The 22,539-nt window shown below is 40.2% G+C and overlaps 1 long non-coding RNA gene across 1 annotated transcript in view; it reads right to left on the minus strand.

Moving 5' to 3' along the window:
- The window catches only part of LOC308193556, a 60,430-nt gene extending 48,978 nt beyond the window's left edge, over window positions 1-11,452 (minus strand). The window contains exon 1 of the long non-coding RNA XR_013949738.1: window positions 5,703-11,452. This is a non-coding gene — a long non-coding RNA (uncharacterized lncRNA). The remainder of the gene's footprint in view (window positions 1-5,702) is intronic.
- Between the last annotated feature and the right edge of the window lie 11,087 nt (window positions 11,453-22,539).

The raw sequence follows: 22,539 nt of genomic DNA on the forward strand, positions 1-22,539 counted from the left end.
CTTGATCCCCCTTAACCTTTGCCTGTTTGATCCAGTTCCTTCCCCACCTGCCATGTCACCACAGACAACTCAGAAAACACAGTTTTCAGAATGGGCATGTCTCTCCAGTGCTCTAAGTGAATGCAAATTAATAAAGTTACAGAAATTCAGTATGGTCAGCTTGTAGCATACTGACCACATACACCTTCAACCTGCTGCATTTGTTAAAGATTTCAGTTCATAAAACCCATGAGCTTTTCTCACAAGCCTCTCGAGCTAGGAAGGCACTCATGACTGTTCTGCAGGCAGCTTCTGTGGCCATAAGGTTAAACATATTTTTAGGTCCTGAAATGCTGTTCTAGTACAATTAGGTAGTAGTACTCCATGCCCACGCAGATTTCCTTAGCCTTCAACAAGGCTCCTACCAGTGCCTGTAGGAATACGTCTTCACTCATCAAAACGCTGAGGCAGCCGCTTAGTATTTCCTTGCAAATCAAACCCAAGAGGAGAGCCTGCAGGGTTTCCAAGGCATAACTGAAGCCTTCTCTCTAAGAGGCTCTGGAGGAGTCAGCATTTACAGCATCTTGTTTGCATGAATAATGCAAACCATGAGGGTGATGTTTGTGCCCACTGAAAAGTAACTGCATCGTGCTCCTGTGTAGTCAAAGTGTCCAGAGGGCTTTCAGATAAGAATTTTCTCAGTTTACAAGTACAAAATGTTTTTTCTCCTAGCTGCTAGCTCTGAAAACTTCAACTGAAAGTTGGTCTGAAAGTCAGGCAAGGCTCCGTTTTATTGCACATTGCAAAGATTTTGTGAGCCAAACTGCACTCTAAATTACAGGTGTGAAACTGCATTCGTCCTCAAGGTCTTCATTTCTGCCTTGGCAATTTGTCCTTGTAACTGAAGCTCCGTTAACAATTGTTGTTAATGTATGAGCCAGATGGAATCCATTTTGCCTTCCTATAACTACAGGTTCTGTGATTTGAGCAGAAGTAAAGCTGTAATAAAACCCCTTTATCTGTTAGAGCAATAACCATCACTGCTGAGTCAGAAAGTGTCATTTCCACTCTTATTTTTCAAATACAGCTACAACTTCAGGGACTACCATGAATTAATTGCATAATGAAGGTGGTCTTCCTGAACAATTTCAAATAAACTTTTGAAAAGACAGTGAAATGAACACATTAGAAAAATGCTGCCTGTTACATGTGGTCTTCTGTACTAGTGTCACACTAAGAATGAACATAAAAATCATAGAATCATAGGATCATAGAATGGTTTGAGTTGGAAAAGACCTTAAAGACCACCCAGTTCCAGCCCCCCTGCCTTGGACAGGGACACCTCCCACCAGACCAGGTTGCCCAAAGCCCCATCCAGCCTGGCCTTGAACACCTCCAAGGATGAGGCATCCACAGCTTCTTTGGGCAGAAAATCTCGGGCAAAATCGGGGCAAAATCCTGGTATTGCCTTCAGTGCAGTCATTCAGTGGGTGCATATGCAGCTGAGACATAACGCACCTCAGGTGTGCAGAGAGGCCTAGGGAGCTGCCTCGAGTTCACCACAAAACCACAGCCATGCTCGCTCCTTTGAAGTCTCTGCCAAGAGGATTGAAGTGTTTCTCGTAACTTGTTCCTGGGGGCTGTTGCAAATCTATATGTCTCATGAAAATCTGTTGTTACTTTGGGTAAATCCTTGGCACTCTTTAGCCTACATGACCTTTCTGATACTGAGACACGTAAAGTGATAGCCAGATTATTTCGATTTCTTCTCCATCAACGACTACAATATTCTTTAGCGTTACGCTCTATTAGGCAACACAAGCAGAGATCAATACTTGGATCTTTATCTGTTTCAAACTTTATTTGCTTATTCCCCACTGTGCTTTCTGTGGGAGAACGATATCTAGTACTTTCTGGTTTACAGGATTTTGAACAGCACCAAGATAATATAGGTCATCAGAACTGTTCACTTGAATACTAAACTCATATATGTAAGACTGAAATTAAGATAAAACTGTTTTATTGGTGGATAAAAAAGGAAATTCTGAGCCTTTTCCTCAGCTTTAATGTGATTGCATCATTTTCTGCCTGGTTTATGCATGGTAAGTAGATTCATGCCTTGCTGTAAAGCCTCTGTGGTGGCACTGGGGACGTGGTCCCTGCTCTTCCCTCCTCCCCCAGCCTCTGGGTGCCCGTCCCTCTGCCAGAAGCTGCTGTCCCTAACGTTTCCCAGCAGAAGGGATGGTATGGGAACAGCAGGCAAAGTCAGCAAGCTATCTTAAGCAGCTAATAAAAGTGTCTTGTCCTCTCCATGAGCAGCATCCCCCACCTGCTCTGTCCTTTAGGAACTGAGCACAACTGAGAGAGGACCAGCTGTAGGCATTTAGGTATTTGTTTAGACTTTCAGATCTCCACAGGCAGGTGCAGAGAGCCCAGAGCTCCACTACCAGTGACTGAAACTAGGAGTGCCTGAGTTCACGGGCTGCAGAAGGATACAGGAGCTCAGGCACAGAACTGTGCTAATGCAACTCAGAGCATAGCCCCTCTGCAAACATCTGTGTAATTACAACCCAAACACATTCAAATCTTTTTTTTAGTTTTCACAAGAACAGAGAGACACACCCGTGGCAAAGGTACCAGAATAAAAACAGTTGAGCCGTATTCCCAGCATTTCCATGCCTTTCTGTGTGCCCTGGGAGTTTACGATGGGGCTCCTTGCCTCGTTCACCTGTTTTCCATGAGCAAGGAGTTCTTTATCCTCCTCAGGGTTATTACAAGCCTTAGTTCATTTGAAGAACAAATATACAGAGAATTTCCATGGGAGGACCTGCAGTAGGATTCATTCTTCCAACACGCCTACCAGGTCATGCGCGATATAGCAATGCACTTATACACTTCAGAGGGATGTTCGTGCTTTAGAGCTAAGCACACATGCAAAAGCAACGTTGGATCAGGATCAGAGTATTCGCCACCAGATGGCACCCACAGGTGGCCAGTTTTATTCTTTTTAATATATAATCACAATTTTATCATTTTTCTTTTGCCACTAGTCACTAGTGGGCTAGACATGAGAATATTAGACTCTCCTGGTAGCTGTAACTGTTTCTTCCTCTGACAGTTTAAGGCAGTCTAAGGCATTTTAAAACCAAATGATTTAACATTTTTATCTGTATAGTTATGTGGAAGCAGGCATGTCTGCAGCACTGCACACAAGCCAGACACATGCCCCATCACCATGTTCCCCCTTTTGTTCAGACTCGCTGCTCTAAATGTATACTGTTGTGCTTGAAGAACCACCACAGCACTACAGATTTCATTTCATCTGCATGCACTCCCAAACCACAGCACAGTGGACTGAGATGGAAAGACAGCATGGTATCAGAGGCGCCAAGAAGAGACGCTGTAACTGCTTACTGTGTATCATGTCACCGAGAGACACAGGTTAATAAGAAGGTCTGAGCACAATGTCTGCAGCAGCTCCTTCTGAGAACTTACCAACAAATCATGTCAGTCTGTATAGTGTCAAGCTGTTACCACGTCAGTAACACAAACTTCGATTTATTGTGCATGTTTCCAGGGCCAAATGCCACTCTGCTATGATCAGAGATATTCTCAGGCATACTGGAAAGCTGAACCATACAGCCACAGCTTTAAGATTAGCTTATTTTAGTTTAGTTTAATAGGAGCTATTGTCCAACAAACTGGGATGCCATTAACTCCCTAGGTGCACACAGTTCTTCATTAGACTTAACTACCAGAGCCTAAAAATGTGCCTGAATGCATTCACGTGTGCTAGTCACAGAACCTCAACATTATATGGCAGTAGTTCCCATCTACTGGCACTGAGACACCCTCGTGTCTCACATTGAGTCACAGAGTGAAGGAATATGAACAGACAGGATTTAATAAGACAGAAAAACAACACAAAACCAGTGCTACATTTTCTTCTAGTAAAGTAGAAGCCATCCAAACCTCCAGAGTATTGCACTGCCATATTCTCCATGCTCCTATGGCACATCCATATTCATAGCATCACACTTCTCTTATTCTGACTCTTGTACCTATATTCTACTCTTCCACATATTCTCCTGCCTTAATCTCACATGCTATTAGGATATTAGGAAGAGTTTATTCATGGAAAGGGTGGTTAGGCAGAATTATGAGAAAAGTAATAAACAACCAAAGCAAAACACGGTTACATCACTGTTACATGTCTTATGGAAAACTGCTGGTCTTGCTTCCCTCCCAAAACAAAGAGGAGTTGGGAAATGATACCAGAGAAGGAAAACAGCAATGAAGTCAATTACAGAAGTTGCCCAAAGACAGTTTCACAATGGCTCCCCTTATAAAGAACAAGTGAAATTACTGGTCTTATTTCCAGAGTCCAGTTGAGGAAGGATTGCAACAGAGATCTATGAAACTGTGAAAAAGTGAACAAGGAATAAATATTTAGAGGTCATCAGCTGAAACTAGCCAGTAGCAGGTTAAAAGTGAGCATGTCAGACATACTCCCCATGAAAGAGGAGGAAAGCTGTAAACTCCTCACAGCAGAATCACAAAAGCAAATAGTTCGTGTTGGTTCAAAGAAGGATTGGACAAAGAAGAAAATACCAAAGACACAAAGTGGCTCAATAAGTTTGTGACCTGGAACCTGTCTGAGTGTAATCTAGGGAATTATCAGGTTTTGCTTGCTCTCCATTCTTATACACTTCCTTTTGGCTTGCTGCTCAAACTAAGGCTGTTCTTGCATTCATTTCCATTCTTTAATGGTTACAGAAAGCAGTTTCTTGGTTTGTCACCTGTGTAGTAAGCTCAGAGCAGTTTCCAATGGAAAGACTCATTTGCAGTATGCTCAACTATTCAAGTATAATACATTTCTACTTAATGCAAGAACTTCACAAAACCAAATGGATTAATCAGGCTGGTACTGTTTATTGGGAAGCACTGGTGAGCACAGCGCTTCGCAGACAGGCTAGTTCTTCATCCTGCAGATCTTCAAAACAGGACATAGACAAGGAAGACAGGTTACACAAAGCAGAAAAACCTAGTGCTTAGCATTGCCTTGTGACTTCCCAAAACATTTTTGTTGTATAACCCTAACTGCAGATATAAATGAAATGAACTCTCATGGAAGCTAACTAAAGGATAACAAAAATGGAGAGGATGTGAAAAGGTTAAACAAAAAGAGTCTCCAAGGCTCTCTAAAGCATCCCAAGAAAGTTAACAAAAAGTTTCAAGGAAGAATCAGAAGGAGAAATTGTTATAAATAGAGTTGGGTCAAGGAAACAACTGTTAGTGGAAACAGCTTTCATTTGTGGGGAAGAGAGAAAACTGAACAGGAACTTTTAGCTCCTAGTTCTTCCAAAATACTTTGGGGGTTGGGTGCTGAGGGTGGCAGGGTACACAGCTAAACAAGTGCAAATAAAATGTGTACCTGCAGCCCTCTCAGTTCAATAGCTCTCAAGAAAGTGAATTTGCCCATCTAATTTATTAGACTATTATTCCCAAGAAACAAGCTTTTATGGGGACCTGGCAACCAGAAAGAACTAAGAGTGGGTCTTTGCTCACATACTGCTTTTGTGCCCAGGGCCTCCCAGATTCTTAAGGAAGGTTTACATCAGACACACTAAAAACAAAGAACTGCCTTCCTCTTGCCAAATCACAGCTACAAAGACCAAAGAGAAGAGCCCTCAGTTCTCCAGCGCAGTGCAGCAGAGACTTACTTGGAAGGAAGATTTCTGAAGCTTGATGAGAGAAGCAAACTGTGACTGCTGCTTGCTAAGCAGACATCACCCTAAATCACATTAATTAGTTTAATTTAGAGTCTCACCATAATGCTGCACAGTGGCAGAAATGCAGCATTGCAGTGCACTGTGAATGGGAAATTACAACTAGCTGCTAGTGGGCATTTTTTTCATTCCTGTTTGCCTTAGCTCAGGGTGGATGAAAAATGTTGGTATTTCACTGACTATAACTGAGCAGCAAGGCTAATACCTTAAAAAACAGAAGTAGAACCTATGGTACAGCAAAGATCGTGAATGGAGAAATCACAGAATAGGAATGAGGAAAGTGCTAGACTGGTTTAAACCAGGAGGACTTAGACCCTGCAGCCCACAAGAAGTCTGAAGACTGACCACAGGTCAGTACAAACCAGAGATTCAGATGAGTCTGCAGATGCAGAGATTTATTAATTTATTTATGTATTTATTGTTTTGGTACTGATTTAAACTGTATTTCATATGGAGCCTTCTAAATCAATAAGAACTGCATAAACACTTCAACAGTGGATTTACCTTGTCCTGTCTTCTGTCCGATTAAGCTGAAAAACTGTCAAGGTTCAAAGTTAGAGTGAAATAAGTTTGGGTTTGAATTATAGGCACAACAGCTTCTCTAGGCTACTTCTGGGCTTTTCCTACACTGTGAGCATTGGGGGAGTGACAGTTTAGACTGCTCTAAAACCATACAAATGGGCTCTCAGTGTGAGATGAAGCATCCCTTTGGAGAGCTAATTGAAAGAAGCAATTCCACAATAGCTGTTCAAGGCCAGATCTCTTCTGCAGACAGTTTGGCCAAAACAATTGTTGACAAAGCAACCAATACCCAAATCAGCTGCTTGAGCCAGCCCCTGGCATACCCTGCTTTCTGCCTTGCTGGAGTTCAAATGGAGAAATCCCAGATCCCTCTGCAACGAGGAATTGCTGCATCCCTGTACTCCCAGCACACAAATCAGCCAATACTGGAAACGTAGCATCCTGGGGTTGGTTTTGGTGTATAGGTAAGTCCTAGAGTGAATCTCAGACCCATAAATGTTACATATAGGTTGACATTTGAATGATTTGAGAGAGAACATTTACTGTTAGACTGAGCTGTATAGCTGGAAATTGTTTTAAAACGAGGTGTAAGTGTTCAGGGATTTAGTTGCTCAGCTGGATGCTTGCAAAACCTCCAAATTGGGCGTTGTTTGCACTGATTTAAAGCTCTTTTAACACATTAGAACTAGTGCTCTATGGTCTTCTTCCTTTCAGCAGGGCCAATACGGTTAGCAAAGAAAAAAAAAAGTAGAATGATCAGGTCATTTTGTCTGTGAAATCCGTTATTTAAAAAAAAAAAAAAAAAGAAAAAAGGTAGTGTGGAAAGGAAGTGTATTGCTCCATATAGGACTGTTTCCTTTCATGGCTCAGGATTCAGCATCTTTCACTTACAGTGACACATAATGATATGTCCATCTCAAAATAAATAATATAAACCTACATCAGATTATGTGGTCTTTAAATTTTCTGTGTAAAATGGATCAGATTTGATCTGAAATTCACTGACACAAGCAGTAAACTTTTAAAATGCTCTTTACATCCAGACATTGTTCAGAGAAGAACTGCACTCAAATTATTTTCAGTTTGGACCAACATAAATACCAAGGGAAGGAAGATGTAAAATAGCACATGAGGTCATGTAAATTTATTTTCATTCTCATAATCTAAGATGCTGCAGATATAGGTAGCAGCTATTTCAAGAAGGGAATATATACATTTCCATCTATGTCTTTCCAAAACTACTTTCTTTACTGCACCTGACAGCTTTTGCAGTGCTCTCTACAAACTATAAATGTAATTAATTGATTGTGGGCTGTATTAAACTACTCCAGCAGGAGACATCACATGTGCAGCTGTCAGCTGCAAAACTCAGTTCTGTCCCTCAGAGCTTTGTCTTTCACATTTACATTATGCTGCACCTGGAAGACATTTTTCACCATTACTAGACATATAACCAGTAGCTTGAAAGCATAAATAAACCATACAGAGGGGCTACTCATTAAGACCCAAAGTCAAATAGAGAAAGTCCTCAGCACCAGACAGCACTAGATGTAGAGCAAATAATGACTTTTTCATCCATTTTATTAATTCTGTGGAAGTTTGCAAATCTCCTGTCTGCAAGCAGTTAAGTCTCAAATTTTTTCTTCTATAATTTGTTCAACCAAATGTTACTTACTTGATGACTGGATGTAGTCTTCATAAGAAAGTAATGTTCATTTACTATCTCATGCACAAATACATTGCAGTCTGCATTCTGCCTGGTGGACTAGACTGACACCATTTCCATATCTAACTTAGCACTGCAGTGTCAAAGTTTTTCCATTCATTCAGCTGCTGAAAACGTATGGCAGAAATTTAGATTCTGCCTGCTGTCAGAAACAGATCACAACAAATGAACGGGTGACAATGAGTGACATTATTTTCCATTCTTTGCATACTGATGATTATGAAGCATAAAATTACAACTTTGGGTTAATCTGGCACTGTAGTGGGTTTACGTGGCAAGGTTTTGGTAGCAGGGGGCTAGAGGGGTGGCTTTTGTGAGAAGAATACAGAAGCTGCACCATGTTAGATAAGAGCCAATTTCGGCAGGCTCCAAAAGGACCCACTGCTGGCCAGAGACAAGCCAATAAGTGATGTTCTTTGTGTCTGTGAGAGCAGATTTAAGAAAGGAAAAAAAAATGCCTTAAGAAAGGAAAAAAAAAAAGTACAGCCTACCTTGAATCTGGAAACAGTTTTTTCATCAGTTTTGTTTTAAATGTTCTGGGCCCTCCTCTTTATTTCATCATTATAGCTATCCTTATTCGAGAACTGTATCATTTACTTTAAAAAATACTGAACCTAGTTTACTTTTCAAATCATTTAAAGCTTAAACACAGTGATTTTTTTTAAAGTGCTAATATTTCAAAGTATCATATTTTAACTCAAGCTGCCGATTTAAAATTTGTCATGTTCAGCACACCAAGTTCATATTTTTCAAAGTGCTTCAGACACTCTGAAAACTTTTAGGTATACCATGCTTATCCAATTAGGCACATTTCTTTGTATAATCCTTAACCTTTCCTTATATTTTACACTGCCTTGCTGTCCAAAAGCCATGTTTGATCTTAAAATTGTATATGCACCCCGCATTCAACATACTAAAAAGCCCTTTTGTTACTTGTCTTGACTAAATATTTCCAATGACTCAACAGTGATATTCCTCTTCTATGGATGGTGAAACATGGTCAGAGTGTGCAGTGTTATAACAAAAAGTAAATTCATTATGCTCATGAATGGAGGGCTCCTTCATTTCTTCTTTACTCCAGGTTGCATGTTCCTGGGTTTTTCCTCATGTGTGAGAGCTCACAGAGTCACAGCAGGACAGAATAGCTAACTCATCTGGCTGAAAACTACCTAAAAAAAGAACTGAGCATAAACAAAGATTGAGAAAGGAGTCATCTTTTTTAGTATATATTGATGCTTAGCACAATGAAATCTCTTACAGATATAGATTCCCCATGGGGTGAGAGCATACAAACGAGATCCCATGATACACACTCCATGCACATTACTGCTGCGCCTGGGCTTGTATATCAGCCGTACTGTGCAAACATTACCACAGCATAAATGTTTAATAATGGAGTGAGACAATGTGATTGATATAACTTGAAAGCAAATCCAGTCGTGTATTGACTGCACTATTCCACTTCCCCTGCAGCCTAACTCTGGGGCTTAATGAAACAAAAGGAGTACATTAAACTTCTGCTGACAAAAAAAAAAAAAAAAAAAAGGCAGGGACCCTTTAACTATTCCAGGAACTATCTGTAAAGGTTAGTTGGCTTACAACAGCGGTAAGCCAAAATCTTTATGGGGAAAATATGTGATGATGTAATGTGGCCGTCCCAAATGCATGGCCATAAAGTCTTTATAGTGCCTTACAAACTATGGTGTACTATAAAGTTTTTATATCCATGCATTTGGGATGAGTACTTTGCTCATGAGTGGTGAAGCCACAAGAGAGTTATGCAAGTCTTTGCCAGAGAAGTGGCACAGAACATAAACATTTTTATAGCATTACACACCATCTCACAAAACAATTTGGGAATGGACCTTTTCAGTTTCCCTTTTAATGTTTTTGTTTGTTTATTTGTTTATTTTTCTTTCTGTCCCTGTTGGAAGAGCAGTGATTAGGAGCCATGTTGTATGAGGAATGGCAGAACCAATTTCCATCAACAGTGCCCTTCAGCAGCTGTTTACATGATGAAGTTCTGTCAATTCCATTTCTACAGTTGAAATTGGACTTACAGGTGCCTGTGCAATTGCCATCACCACAGATGTGATGGACATGTGCTCAGGAGAAGTACGGAAAATAACAGTGTCAGACAGCACATTGCAAAATGAAGTCTAAACCATCCCTCTGCATTCCTTTTGACAAGCTCTGTGTTTTGTGGTTTTTCTGTATATCAAGTTACCAGGCAGTATATAGCACAGTCTTTAGGATAAAATTGCCCCTTTACAAATTTGGGCCCCATAGCTATACAGTGACATTAAAAGCAGCCAATTAATCTCTATCCCCTTCCCCATCTTACACTGGGCAATGTTATCCAACAGGCACTTCCTCAGAGAACTACTTGAAAGAAGTGTTACTAAATATACCCAGGAATTAATCTCACATGTTCAAAGGGAGTCTGGACCCACCTTCAAAGAACTGCTTGGGAAGCTAGCCAGTCTGGAGGCCACCATGGAGGGGCTGCAGTTGATTATTTGAATCAAGCAAAAGTAAACCATTAGAATTCAAAGCAAGCATGATTTTCTGGAATTACTTCATTTTGTCTTTTATGCTTGTATGTTGTGTTAGCTTTGTATGCAGTCATATAAGTGGGTTTCTCTGGGGCTACAATTCAGGGTGTATTTTGCTGTTTCTTCCATTCATTCTTCCATACGCACAATTTGACAGAGAACTAGTCATCATATTTATCTAAGTGACCATTTTGTAAGTCAACAGCCAGACAAGGTCTACTGAAGCCTTTTATTAAAACAGGAAATGGGGAGTGGGGAGTGAGGGGACAGGGTGAGGGCTTATTTCATTTTTAAGAGTTTTTTATTTTCTCTTTCCTACAAACTGGTCAAATTGTTGACCAATATAGAAAGACTATTTTGAATTGCATATAATTCCTGCCCTATCACTCTCTTCGACTGTTGAATCATCATTAACCTAATAGTAACAAGTCCACCACTAAGTCATGCTACTAAGTTCTACATCTACATGTCTCCTGAAGACCTCCATGGACAGTGATTCAACCATTTCCCTGGACAGCGTATTCCAATGCCACACAATACTTTCAGTAAATAAATTTATCCTAATATCCAGCCTAGTCCTGCTGAACACTCTATTTCTGATACAAACCAGGATGCTCTTGGCCTTCTTGGCCACCTAAGCACACTGCTGACTCATATTCAGGCGGAAATTGACCAGTACGTCCAGGTTACTTTCTGCTGGGCAGCTTTCCAGATACTTTTTCCCCAGCCTGTAACGTTGTATGAGGTTGTTGTGCCCCAAGTGCAGGACCCAGCATTTAGCCTTGTTGAACTTCATACAGTTGGCCTCAGCCAATGGGTCCAGCCTATACAGATCCTTCTGCAGAGCCCTCCTACCCTTGAGCAGATCGACACATGCACCTAACTTGGTGTCGTCTGCAAACTTACTGAGGGTGCACTCAATCCCCTCATCCAGATCATTGGTAAAGATATTGAAGAGAACTGGCCCCAGTAATGAGCCCTTGCGAACATCACTAGTGACCGGCCTCCAGTTGGATTTAACTCATTCACCATGACTCTTTGTGCCCGGCCATTCAGCCAGTTTTTAACCCAATGAAGCATACACCTGTCCAAGCCCTGATCTCCCTCTTCAGGAGAATGCTGTGGGAAACGGTGTCAAAAGCCTTACTGAAGTCTAGGTAGACCACATCCACAGCTTTTCCTTTGTCCACTGAGCATGTCACCTTGTCGTAGAAGGAGATCAGGTTCATCAAGCAGAACCTGCCTTTGATAAACCCATGCATACTTGGCCTTATCACCTGGTTGTCCTGTAAGTGCTCCATGATGGCACAAAAGATAATCTGCTCTATGAGCTTCCCTGGCACCGCTCCTCCTTCTGGCCCTTCTCGTAGATGGGCATCACATTTTCTAGCCACCAGTTTACTGGGACCTCCCCTGATACGGTAGACATCTACTAAGTTGAAGTCCCCTACAAGAACAAGAGCTAGCAATTGTGAGTCTTCTCCCAGCTGCTTGTAGAATATTTTATCTGCCTCTTTGGCCTGGTTAGGTGGTCTATAACAGATGCCCTAATTCCTGCGTGACAATTAATGGGCACTTTTGTGATTTCTAACCCCTCAATGTCCCTTGTGCCTTTAAAGTTGTACTGCTAGGATCTGCTGCCAATTTTGCTCTTGATGAATATTGAGACTTTGGTCTGTGAAAACAACTGTCTTCAAAGAGGTGTTGCAACATGCGCACAACATATAACATATGCTGCTCTATGTATATATGTACAAACCATGATTTGATCTATGTTCTATGGTTCTATGATTGTATGAGCCGAAGTGTAGGATAGTTTGAACAGCAAATGTTCTTCAACTGGCAGAGAGATAGGAGGGTGTAGTCATCAAGTGGGATGTATGTTCTGTGGCAAGATTAAAGAAAACTACAAAAGAGTAAAAAAAAAAGTACAAAAGAACAAGAATAACAGGAAAAACAAGACTGAGTAGCTCCTGCTGGGCAAGAATGATATATGCAAAACATGAAAGAAAGCAAAGCAAATTAGTTAAGACTGTGTCATATGGGAAGTAGGCTTTTTCTTTAGAGTATAATTTTGATCTGAAAAATACTATGTAAAAAAATTATAACATTTCTCCACAAAGACCTTTAGCACATGCATTCTTCTTTAGAGATTAAAAAAAAATAAACAAAATTAAAATATCTGCTTTCCACCCCTGTTCATATACCAAAAGCAACAAAGACAGAGGGAGCTGATTTATACTTTCAGTTGTCATGCATCAACAGAACCATTTAATAGGTTCCAGTCACCTGAGCAAAACTGCAGAAAATACAGGGCTTTACAGGTGGCAGTGCAGGTCCAGTTCAAAGACAGTAGACTTGCTGTGGTGTAACTGAAGGCTTAATTTGGCCTTTGGTGTGCTCCATTGCTAGCACTTACATGGGAGAAGAAAGAAATCTAGTGTGAACTTCAAGTCCAGGTTGAGTTCACAGGGGATGACATGCAGGAAAAAAATTAAGCACCTTTTTCACTGCACACTGGAGGCACTTGATATGGAAATGATTTAGGGAGGACAGGCACAGAACCCCACTGTGCCATTTTTAGGATCATTTTTCTGTGTAGAGCTGCACTTTAAGCTGCTGCCAGATAATCAAAGGCTTTGGGAGCATCAAATGATACTACTACTACCTGATGCTATTACCTTTCTGCCAGAGACCATCAATTTTTGTCACTGAAGAGAATAGGAAGCAAAACAAACAAACAAAAGAAGACAGATGAAAGGAAGAACAAATTGCTCTCTCTTTTCACCCAGTGGCATGACCTAGGAGAGACTGTCAGCATCTGACTTCACATAATAAGGTTAGTGAAGTCCAGAGCCACCTGCCCTGGCAAAGTGTGTCTTAACAATGCTTTGGGAGGCTTTTTGAAAACTATACGTGTATCTTGCACAAGACTGAAACCAGTGTTTTGTGCCTCACTTTGGACACTTTCCTAAATATCTAACCCCACTCCATAGACACCCAAAAGCTTCAGCACTGGTAGACAGCTCGATTAATCACTAGCCATACAGCATTCAGAGCTGTCAGTCTCACAACATTAGACACCTGAGCTGTGCAGAGGTCTTATTTAGGCATCAGAGCCTACTGCAAAAAGAGGGAGCCCCTTTTGTACAGTTCATTATGGCATTAGTGTCACCTAAGCCAGTTTAACACAGGGAGACAGCACATAAACTGAGCAAGACAATATCTAGAAACAGTGGGAGGACAAAAGATGAAAGGACAGGGAGCCTTTCAAAGAAGCCCAGGAGGGTCTGTCAGGCAGCGGCACCTATGGTGGACACCCTCAGCTGGTGCTGCTCTGATGCTTTGAGGGAAGCTCACCCATGTTCACTCACTGTGAAGCATGAGATTAGATTAGACAAAATATTCACATGGCTGTTTCAAAGACCCTTTCTGTACTGCTTTTCCCTATTGTTAGATCACATTGGCTTTGTATGAAAGAGGATGTTGGTTAAAAATCACAAGTTTCCAGAAGTGAGGAAAGTGCCTGAAACCTAGCTGGGGACACAGGGTGTGAGGAACTAACCAAGGTACAGCATTAACCTCACATGCTTTCCCTGGAGAGGAAAGCAAATTCTGGTTTGGATTGGATTTTTACCTTAACGTAACTTGAGTGCATTAGTCCCCCCAGGCTAAAAAAAAAAACACAAGTAAACACCTTTTCAGCTGTCAGACAAGCCCACAAAAGGACAACAGAGGTATAACTAACACTGAAATCACAACCATGTCTAAGAGATCATTCACAGCAATGAGAACAGTGGTAAATCAGTCATCTCTTGGTACACAAATATAAGACAGGCAGTGAGAGCCACATATGCCAAACTCTAGAGACTTGGTGCCCACTGTAACCACTGTCTTTTTTTTATTTTAATGTGAATTTAACATTTAATACAAGATTGCTTTACAACACCTGTTAGATATAAAAAATAAAAATAAAAAATACCCTTAGCTCATTGCATACTTTCAGCAATACACAGCTCAACATGAGGCAGTCCTGGCTTGCTTCTGCATAGTTAATAGTTAAAAACTTGCACTGGGAGACTGCAAATACTGTAAAACAGACTGAACAAATTAAGCATGACACTTACACAGAATGACTTTTTCTCATAAAAGACGTGTTAAGAGCTTTGATTGTTCCAGCCCCATCCTCTGTCATCATAGCACAGTTGAAAATCGAAGCTTTGAGCTCTGCAGTGGTATTGGTGGTGCCCCGTGCAAGGCTGCCTTGATACCAACGTGGATGACTGGCTAACCTGCAGTGCAGACCTCTCTTCTCACTATATCCTTGCATATTAGATTAAAATGATCATTTCTCTGACAATATCCAGCTTACCTGGCCAGCTGAGGAGGGATTTATTTATTATTAATTTTGCTATTCAGAATTAGGCATTACAAAGAAAAAAGAAAATGTGGCACAACAAAGAAAGGGAGAATGTGTGCAATCCAAATTTGAAAATGTGTGTATCTATTCCCATTAATCTCATGATTCAAACCAATATGTTTACTTCCCCCATAAACAAAGGTGAATTAAAATACCACTAAACTTGCTTGAGCAGGTCTAACATCCCATGTGTTCTACATTCTTGTACATAACAGAGAACTGAAAAAGATTATGAAGATGAGAAAGAGATAACTATCTGTTGTCAAGCTATGTGATTACATAATTAGAATGCAAGTGCATCCCAGCATTTCAAACTAACCTGTGAAATCAGATTTTGTATTGTGACTGGTTTGGGATCCATTGTCTCTCTTTTGGAGGGTGTGGAGCACAAACGGTTATGAAGGATAACAGGAGGATAAATAAGTTTAAAAAAACAGGTTAATATTAAAAAAAAAAAAAAAGTTACCAGGAAAATTCTTCTGACAATGGAAAATCCTCCAAAGGGGAGGGGTAGAAGACCTATTACTTAAACCAGTTAATCTGCTCAAGGCTGATATTCCAGAGTTATAATCTTACATTGGCAGAACAATGGGCTACACGACACAAAGATTTTCTGTTTGCTATGGGCCATTTTTTCCCCTCCAAACTCTAGTACATATGTCCTGAAATTTCACATTGACACTGTTGCAACTGAGAATAAGAAGGCCCTGTAATCTGATCAGATGAGATTTCCCCAGACAGGAGTCGCACCTTGGGCTCTCTAGGGCACCTTGGTCACCTCTAGGCAGAATGAGCTACGCCGAAGCATCAACCCCCTGGCATATCCTTCACCAACTTCAAGTAGTAGGGACAAATCCCTCCAGTGCCTCCAGGCCCTGTACTCCCCACAGACCAGTGAGACTGACTTAACTCTCCAAATATCCACACACCATTACACAAAATAGTTCCAAATTGCAATTAAATAGCAAAGATGCATTTCAGTTGGCCATCCCCACTTCAGCTTCATACATACTGTAAATTTCTACTTGGCCCTGTGATTCCTTCAAGGTACAAATACAGATATCACTTCCAGTAACTCACCAATATCTCTTTATGAGAGAGAAATAATCTTCATCTCTAGATTAACATAAGAGGGTATTGGGCATTAAGAAGAGTTCTTTTGTGATATCATTCAGAAAAAGTGTTATATTCATTTTGGAGTTAAACTTCCTATAAAAACACCAAATAGTTGGCACAAAATTGAACAAAAGAGAATCAAGTAGATTTTTATTCATTGGCCTTCCATTCTTCTAATGGGACAAATCACCCCGAAATGTATAGAAAGAAACAAATAATAACAGCACTATGATTAAAGAAAAATAGTTCACATTTCAAATACTACCAACCATGACAGAAAGCATAACATGGGACACATGGGCTGTTCCTGGTTTTTCTATTGAAAAGGATCATGAGATCTTTAGCATCTACCTAGTTCCAAGTTATAAATGAACAAATAGAATGATTCATCTTTTTGTCTCATCTGAAGGAAAACGTTTCCTAACGAATCACAAAGCCAAAGACAAAAAACCTGAAGGCTATATCTATGCTAGTAAAGGAAACATGCCAGGACCTGTTTTCTGTCTCTGAGACCAGTTGGCACAACATGGCCATGTCTCTACTGAGTTCCCTTAGCTTCCAAAACAAGGTCATCCAAACTGCCACAGCGAGTATGGTTCCTGGCTTGTGCTAAGCCCCTCATTGTGCCTGGACACTGTTTCAGAAAATACTAGCTGTTCTGGATGAAAAGAGTGCCAAGGACTATTCCAGCAAATGCCTGGAAATGTTTTGCCATTGCTTAATTCAGCAGCATAGGTGCTGCCTAAATCTCAGTTATCAGAGCTAGATTTTAAATCTGTAGAAGCAGCAGCAAGGCAGGGAGATAGATCTGGGACTATTATATGGAGGAGTATCTTTAAAATGAGTGTCTGACTCATTATGCAAAAGAGAATCGTTGTGAAAGTCACAGTAGGATTAAAAATCCTGACATTTGAGAGCTGTTCAGATCAAGGTTATCTGGGTCTGAGACTGTACTAAAGTACATCTCTAACTGAAACACCCTGCTGGCATCAGTCTTGGCTAATGAGTATAAGGTACTCTCTCCCTGTAAACACAACTGTAAATATTAATGCTAAAACATTATTTTTACAGTGTTGTTTTGGTACAATGAACTGATACAGAATTTATTGTACCTTAAGAACTGCCTCTGAAAATCTTAAAAGAAGCATGAAACTGATCTTATACAGCCTCTTGCTTATGAATGATAACACGATCAAGTCCTTGTATCCTGGTTTGCACGATTACAGAGGTAAACTAAACATATAACACATAGCACCAATACAGAGTTATTGCAAACTGTCTCTGATTAGGTAGTCCAGTCTACATCCAAACATTTAATCAAATGTTGAGCAAATGATTAAAGGGAATTAGAGATGTATAGCTCTGAAAAGAGAACTGGATTTCTCTCCTCTTTGCATCCTGTGATCCCCCAGTCATTTTATATCAGTAGGAATTGCAGAAGACTCTTGCCAGCAACAGGAGCTGATTCTGCCTGTGCTCCCAAGCTTCAAAAAGAAAGCTCAAAGTTCAAATTCTACAAACTCCTCAGAAATCTATATATTCACCATGTTCTTAAAGTTAAACCTACTCAATGGGCAAAGTACTTTTCTCAGCTGCTCAAGAGAAAAGCAACTCGCACAAGGTAAGTAACCAGGAGTGAAGTGAACAGTGAAGCATAACACCTGCTAAACAAAGTCCTAGTCAGGGTACTGGATTGCTTTTGCCTCTCCCAAGCCCTGTGACTCCCCTTACTTCCAGAGATGCAGCTACAGCTCATATTGCTTCTGCAGCTGTTGCAATCATGGGCATCATCCCTGCAGCATCTGTGTGATGCATCCCAAGCCAGCACTGTGTGAGATAAAAGTAGTGTCTGTGTGATAAAAAGCCCAGAGGCAGAACACTATCGGAAGAACAGACCAAGCTCTCAAGAGCACAGTGGCTGGAAAGCTTGAGAGAAGTCTCACAAAAGTTCTTCTCATTCGCTGTGATATCTGAATTAGGGGCACAGTGCCTTGCTTGTTTCTTCCTCTGTGACTATTTGCAGTGCAAATCCAAGATCTGAAATTTAAATGGCTACTTGACATGTCTGTATTAATCAATTGCACCTCAATGGGCTTCCTTCAACTTTGGGTGTTTACCAAAGCTCCGACCACTGAACTTTATTTCCTTACTAGTCTTATCTTTTACAGAACTCTAGGAGGCTGACGTGGATCAGTGTCACCAGAGTGACTGCACAAGGTAAACCTAATAATCCAGTCTGTTTTTACATATTTACATAGAGGGTAGAAGCAAATGCAGGAGACTAATCTGTTTGATCTTAAAGGACAGGCGAACTTGCTGTCCTGATTTTGCTAGATGGAGTCCTACTTTCTCTAGGTGTCCTTATTGTGAAATCCTAGAAGTGGTATAATCAACATTATTTGAAAGATAAATGAACAGTATGTTTCAAGGCATTAGCTGTACCCTGGGCTAAATATAAACTTGGTAACAAAAAGCTGAACAGTTATTTACTCTAATAAAAGTTAGTGAGGTTAAAGCAAGTAACCTTTATGTTTCTTTTTCTTTATTCTGAAATATTTCCACCTCTAAATATGCCTCCTCTGCTCCTGCCTCTCAGACGTTAAAGTAATTTTCTTCCTGCTCCTGATCATAACTGATATAAGGAGCAGGAAAAAAAAAAAAAAAAGAGAGAGAAAAGGAGAGAGAGAGAGAGAGAGAGAGAATGTCAGGACTGGTAATACAGAGGAATAAGGCAAGGCAACATGATGCCTTCTTCCAGCTCTTGCTCCTATAGAGCTAACTTCTGTTCTCTTCACATTTGCTGAAAGTTAAAATGAGAAAAGTCAACACCCAGCACTAAAATGAAAAAAAAAACACAAGTGTGTCAAGAAAACAGTGGAAGCTCTCTGCATTTGCATGAAATTCAGATTAAGAAGTCAAGGTAGGAGGGCAAGGAGGTACTTTCCTCCAAGGCAAAGCTTAAATGTCGGTATAGATTCTCAGTTAAAGCTGTGTTATTTTGTGCTCATTTCTATGCCAATAAATAAATAAATAAATATATAAATAAATAAAATCCCAGCACAAGCTTAATTATAGTAACAAAAACATGAATAGAGGATATGTTGCCAGTGTTATTTTCTTCAGGGAATTCGTATAAGTAGTATAAGCAATCTCTCTTTGCTGATAACGCTGCGCCTGCATTCGAACATTTTGCCAGTGCAGTTACAACAACAAACCTTTCCAAGCATTGAGTAAGACCTAGTTTAGAAATCAGAGGACAGAGAAATCCCTATTTATTTGCTAAAGAAAGGACAGATACAACACTTATGTTGATTCCTTTCATTTAAGAAATGTTCAGCCCTTACACAAACTATACATGCAATCATTATTTATGCATGTTAGGACACACTCTCTGCCTTTTTGCCCATAGCCCCAGTCTTTAAATTCAAGGACAGTCCAGTGCTCAGGCAGACACCAAGGGCCAGGCTGTGCAGCTCAGAATTTTATCTGCTGCTCTGTAGGCTTATAGTGAGATAGAATCTGATAATTGTATAGGTGTTCCTAGTCTGTGATGGACAAAAGCATGGCTACAACTTATTAACTGGCCAGCAAAGCGAAGACAAATGAGCTGGCCACGTTGGTGCCCATCTGCTCTGGACATGAGGCTGTAGGTACAACAATGTCAATGTCACAAAATTGCAAACAGGAATGTCCTTGTGCTACCAAGACCTTGACTGACTGACATTTCCTGAGCAAGGCATGGAAGGATGAGATACCATGCCTAAATCAAAACTAGGCGCTTATTTTTGTAAATCATGTCATTCCCCATACTCTCACTGAGAGGTATTATCAAAACAGAAATAAATGATTTGCATAATCACTACCGTTTATTTCCAAATAAGCATATAATTATTATGCAAATCATTACCATACATTTTTTTTATCATTTCTTTCCTAGCGAATTTCCCCGTGTCCACTAATATCTCTTTCTAATTGCTAGCAGAAGCAGCATTTCTTTTCATGATCCACTTCTTCAGTTCTCCATTTTCCTCCTTATGTGAGAAAATGTCTCCCAGCCCCAAAACCCACAAACCACTTCCTTGTAAATCTTCCCTAATTTTGTAATTAGAGCAATACAGTGTGACAGCATAGGAAAGGGAGCTAGAAAGGGAGCATGAAAAATGCCAAACTTAATTCATCACCCAAAACTAAGTCAGCTTTGGTTTTGGGTTCTATTCTCCACAAAGCTCCCACCTTCAACTTTTAATTTCCATTTGATTTCTGGTGTTTTCTGGTGTTGGAAAAATACCCAAGATCAGAGCCAAAATAAAGCAAGTCTGTCTGAATGGTATGCTCAGTGCTTTTGGAAACAGGAAGTCCCAAGAATTAGGGTTTGCAGTCATCTTAGGTGGTTGGAAAATATATTCTTATTCTGTAGGTGTTTTTCCAAACTGAACTTTCAATGTTTTTGACATTCATGCTTTACCAAAATAGATCCCTTTACGTTTAACTGATCCCTAATCAACTCACATGCAGCTTTTTTCATCATTACCTGGTATTGTGGTATTCACACCAGCTTTTGTCTTTAGAGACACACAGTCCTCCTACACATCTGTAATGGAGATTAATGCAAGTGTAAAACTAAATGTCCCGTTCTACCCATATACCCATCTAACATATACCCTAAATGATTAACTGTTGGACTTTAATCCCACAAACGTTTATATATCTAAGAAAACCAATTTTCTTTAATTATATGGAGAACTCGGGTACTTAGAAACTTTCACCTGCAGGTTTTCAGAACCAGGTTGTTAACCAAATGCTAGCATATGCTCCTCTTTGATGTTATAGGTAAGGAGATGGTCATTTATCATTACCTTTTGCAGCACCAGGATGTCACCCATACAGTTTCATTTTCAATAATAACCCCTTTTGTGACCTGCTGTTCTCTGGGACGCTAGTTTCGAATCTGTTAGTTTTAAACAAAAGATTCACCAGCACATGCTGTCCTTGTGCTAACCCAGCTCATTTCTGTTGGGGGCACAGAATCACATGCTCTGAAGAAGCTGGTGGCACTGGAAACCATTGGGGCAATCCTTCCACTGCACTGCCTGCCCCTCCTCAGTGTGCCCCTGCCTGTGGCCAGGTGCGCAGAAGCCCTGAGCCAGCCCTGCTGGCTGCAGCTGAGCCTGGCCTGCCAGTGCCAGCTTGAGCTCTCAGTTTGACAGAGTGCCACTGTTTTGAAGAGTAATATAAAAGAAAGTCACACAAACCAAGAAATTACAGCTAAAGTTTTCAAATCTGCGTGAATCTCATCTCGATGCAACATCTATCCAGGCTTATCAGTGCCACAGTGAAGAATTAAAAGCCTTCCTGCTAAGACTTCTCAATAACTGCTGTCCTACTTCCTTCCTACCCATTGCCCTGTCCTAATATTTTAGCTTTACAATTATAAAGCCTTGCCTCGTTAACCACAGGTTAAATGATTTGATAGGTAGGAACCTATCAAATCATTACTTTCCCAGTACAGTATTTCATCGTCCTAATTCTATTGACCTATGCCATGTTGTTTACCTTTTTCCATCAGATTTTATCCTAGTTCCTTGCCTTTAGTTTCTATTGTGTCACACTGTTTATGCACTGCGAATGTATTTGCATTGTCCTCTATAGAGTATCTTGCATACATAGAACGTTTAAATGAGAAAAATATTCAAGGACAATTATGCACAGTTACTCTACAGATTCAGTCATTTTTGCTGAGGCAACTAAGCAGTTATTAATACTTCACAGTAACAATTTACTTCCCATACAAAACACAAAGGAAGATGTGTCCCTTGACCTGGAAAGTTTCTTTTTTTAATTATTAATCAACAATGTAGTTAGGATATACTAAGGATATATTATAATGACATATAGTAGAAAAACTTGCACTCAAATCTGAAGGTTTCTTAGGTTTCTTGCCTAGTTGTGCCACTCATATTTCATTCTTCAACTTTTCTTTTATAAATTTCTTGATGATTAGAAAAAGAATGATTCTTTCTGAAAACATGTAAAATGTTTCCATACTACAATAACATTACCTATTTTAAAATTATTATCTAAACAAAGTTATTGACGTCGTTCAGACCACCAGATCAGGAAGAAAAATTAGATGAGACCTTCTTCAGAAAACTAGGTTGCACACTCACAGGTTCTTGTCCTCATGGGGGACTTGAATCACACCAATATCTGCTGGAGGCAGATTATAGGAGGGCACAAACAATCCAGAAGGTTTCTGGGGTTCTTCAGTGATAACTTCCTAACACAGAAGAGAGATTTCTTGTACTTCACACACTGAAGTGCAAGAAAGTTTATTTAAACTTAAGAAAAAACTTTGTAAAGGTGATTGAACAATGGAACAGGTTACACAGAGAAGTTGTAGAGTCATCATCTTTGGGGATATTGAAAACCCGA

This window comes from Anser brachyrhynchus (assembly GCF_964034855.1).
Source record: "Anser brachyrhynchus genome assembly, chromosome: 3".
Lineage (NCBI taxonomy): Eukaryota > Metazoa > Chordata > Aves > Anseriformes > Anatidae > Anser > Anser brachyrhynchus.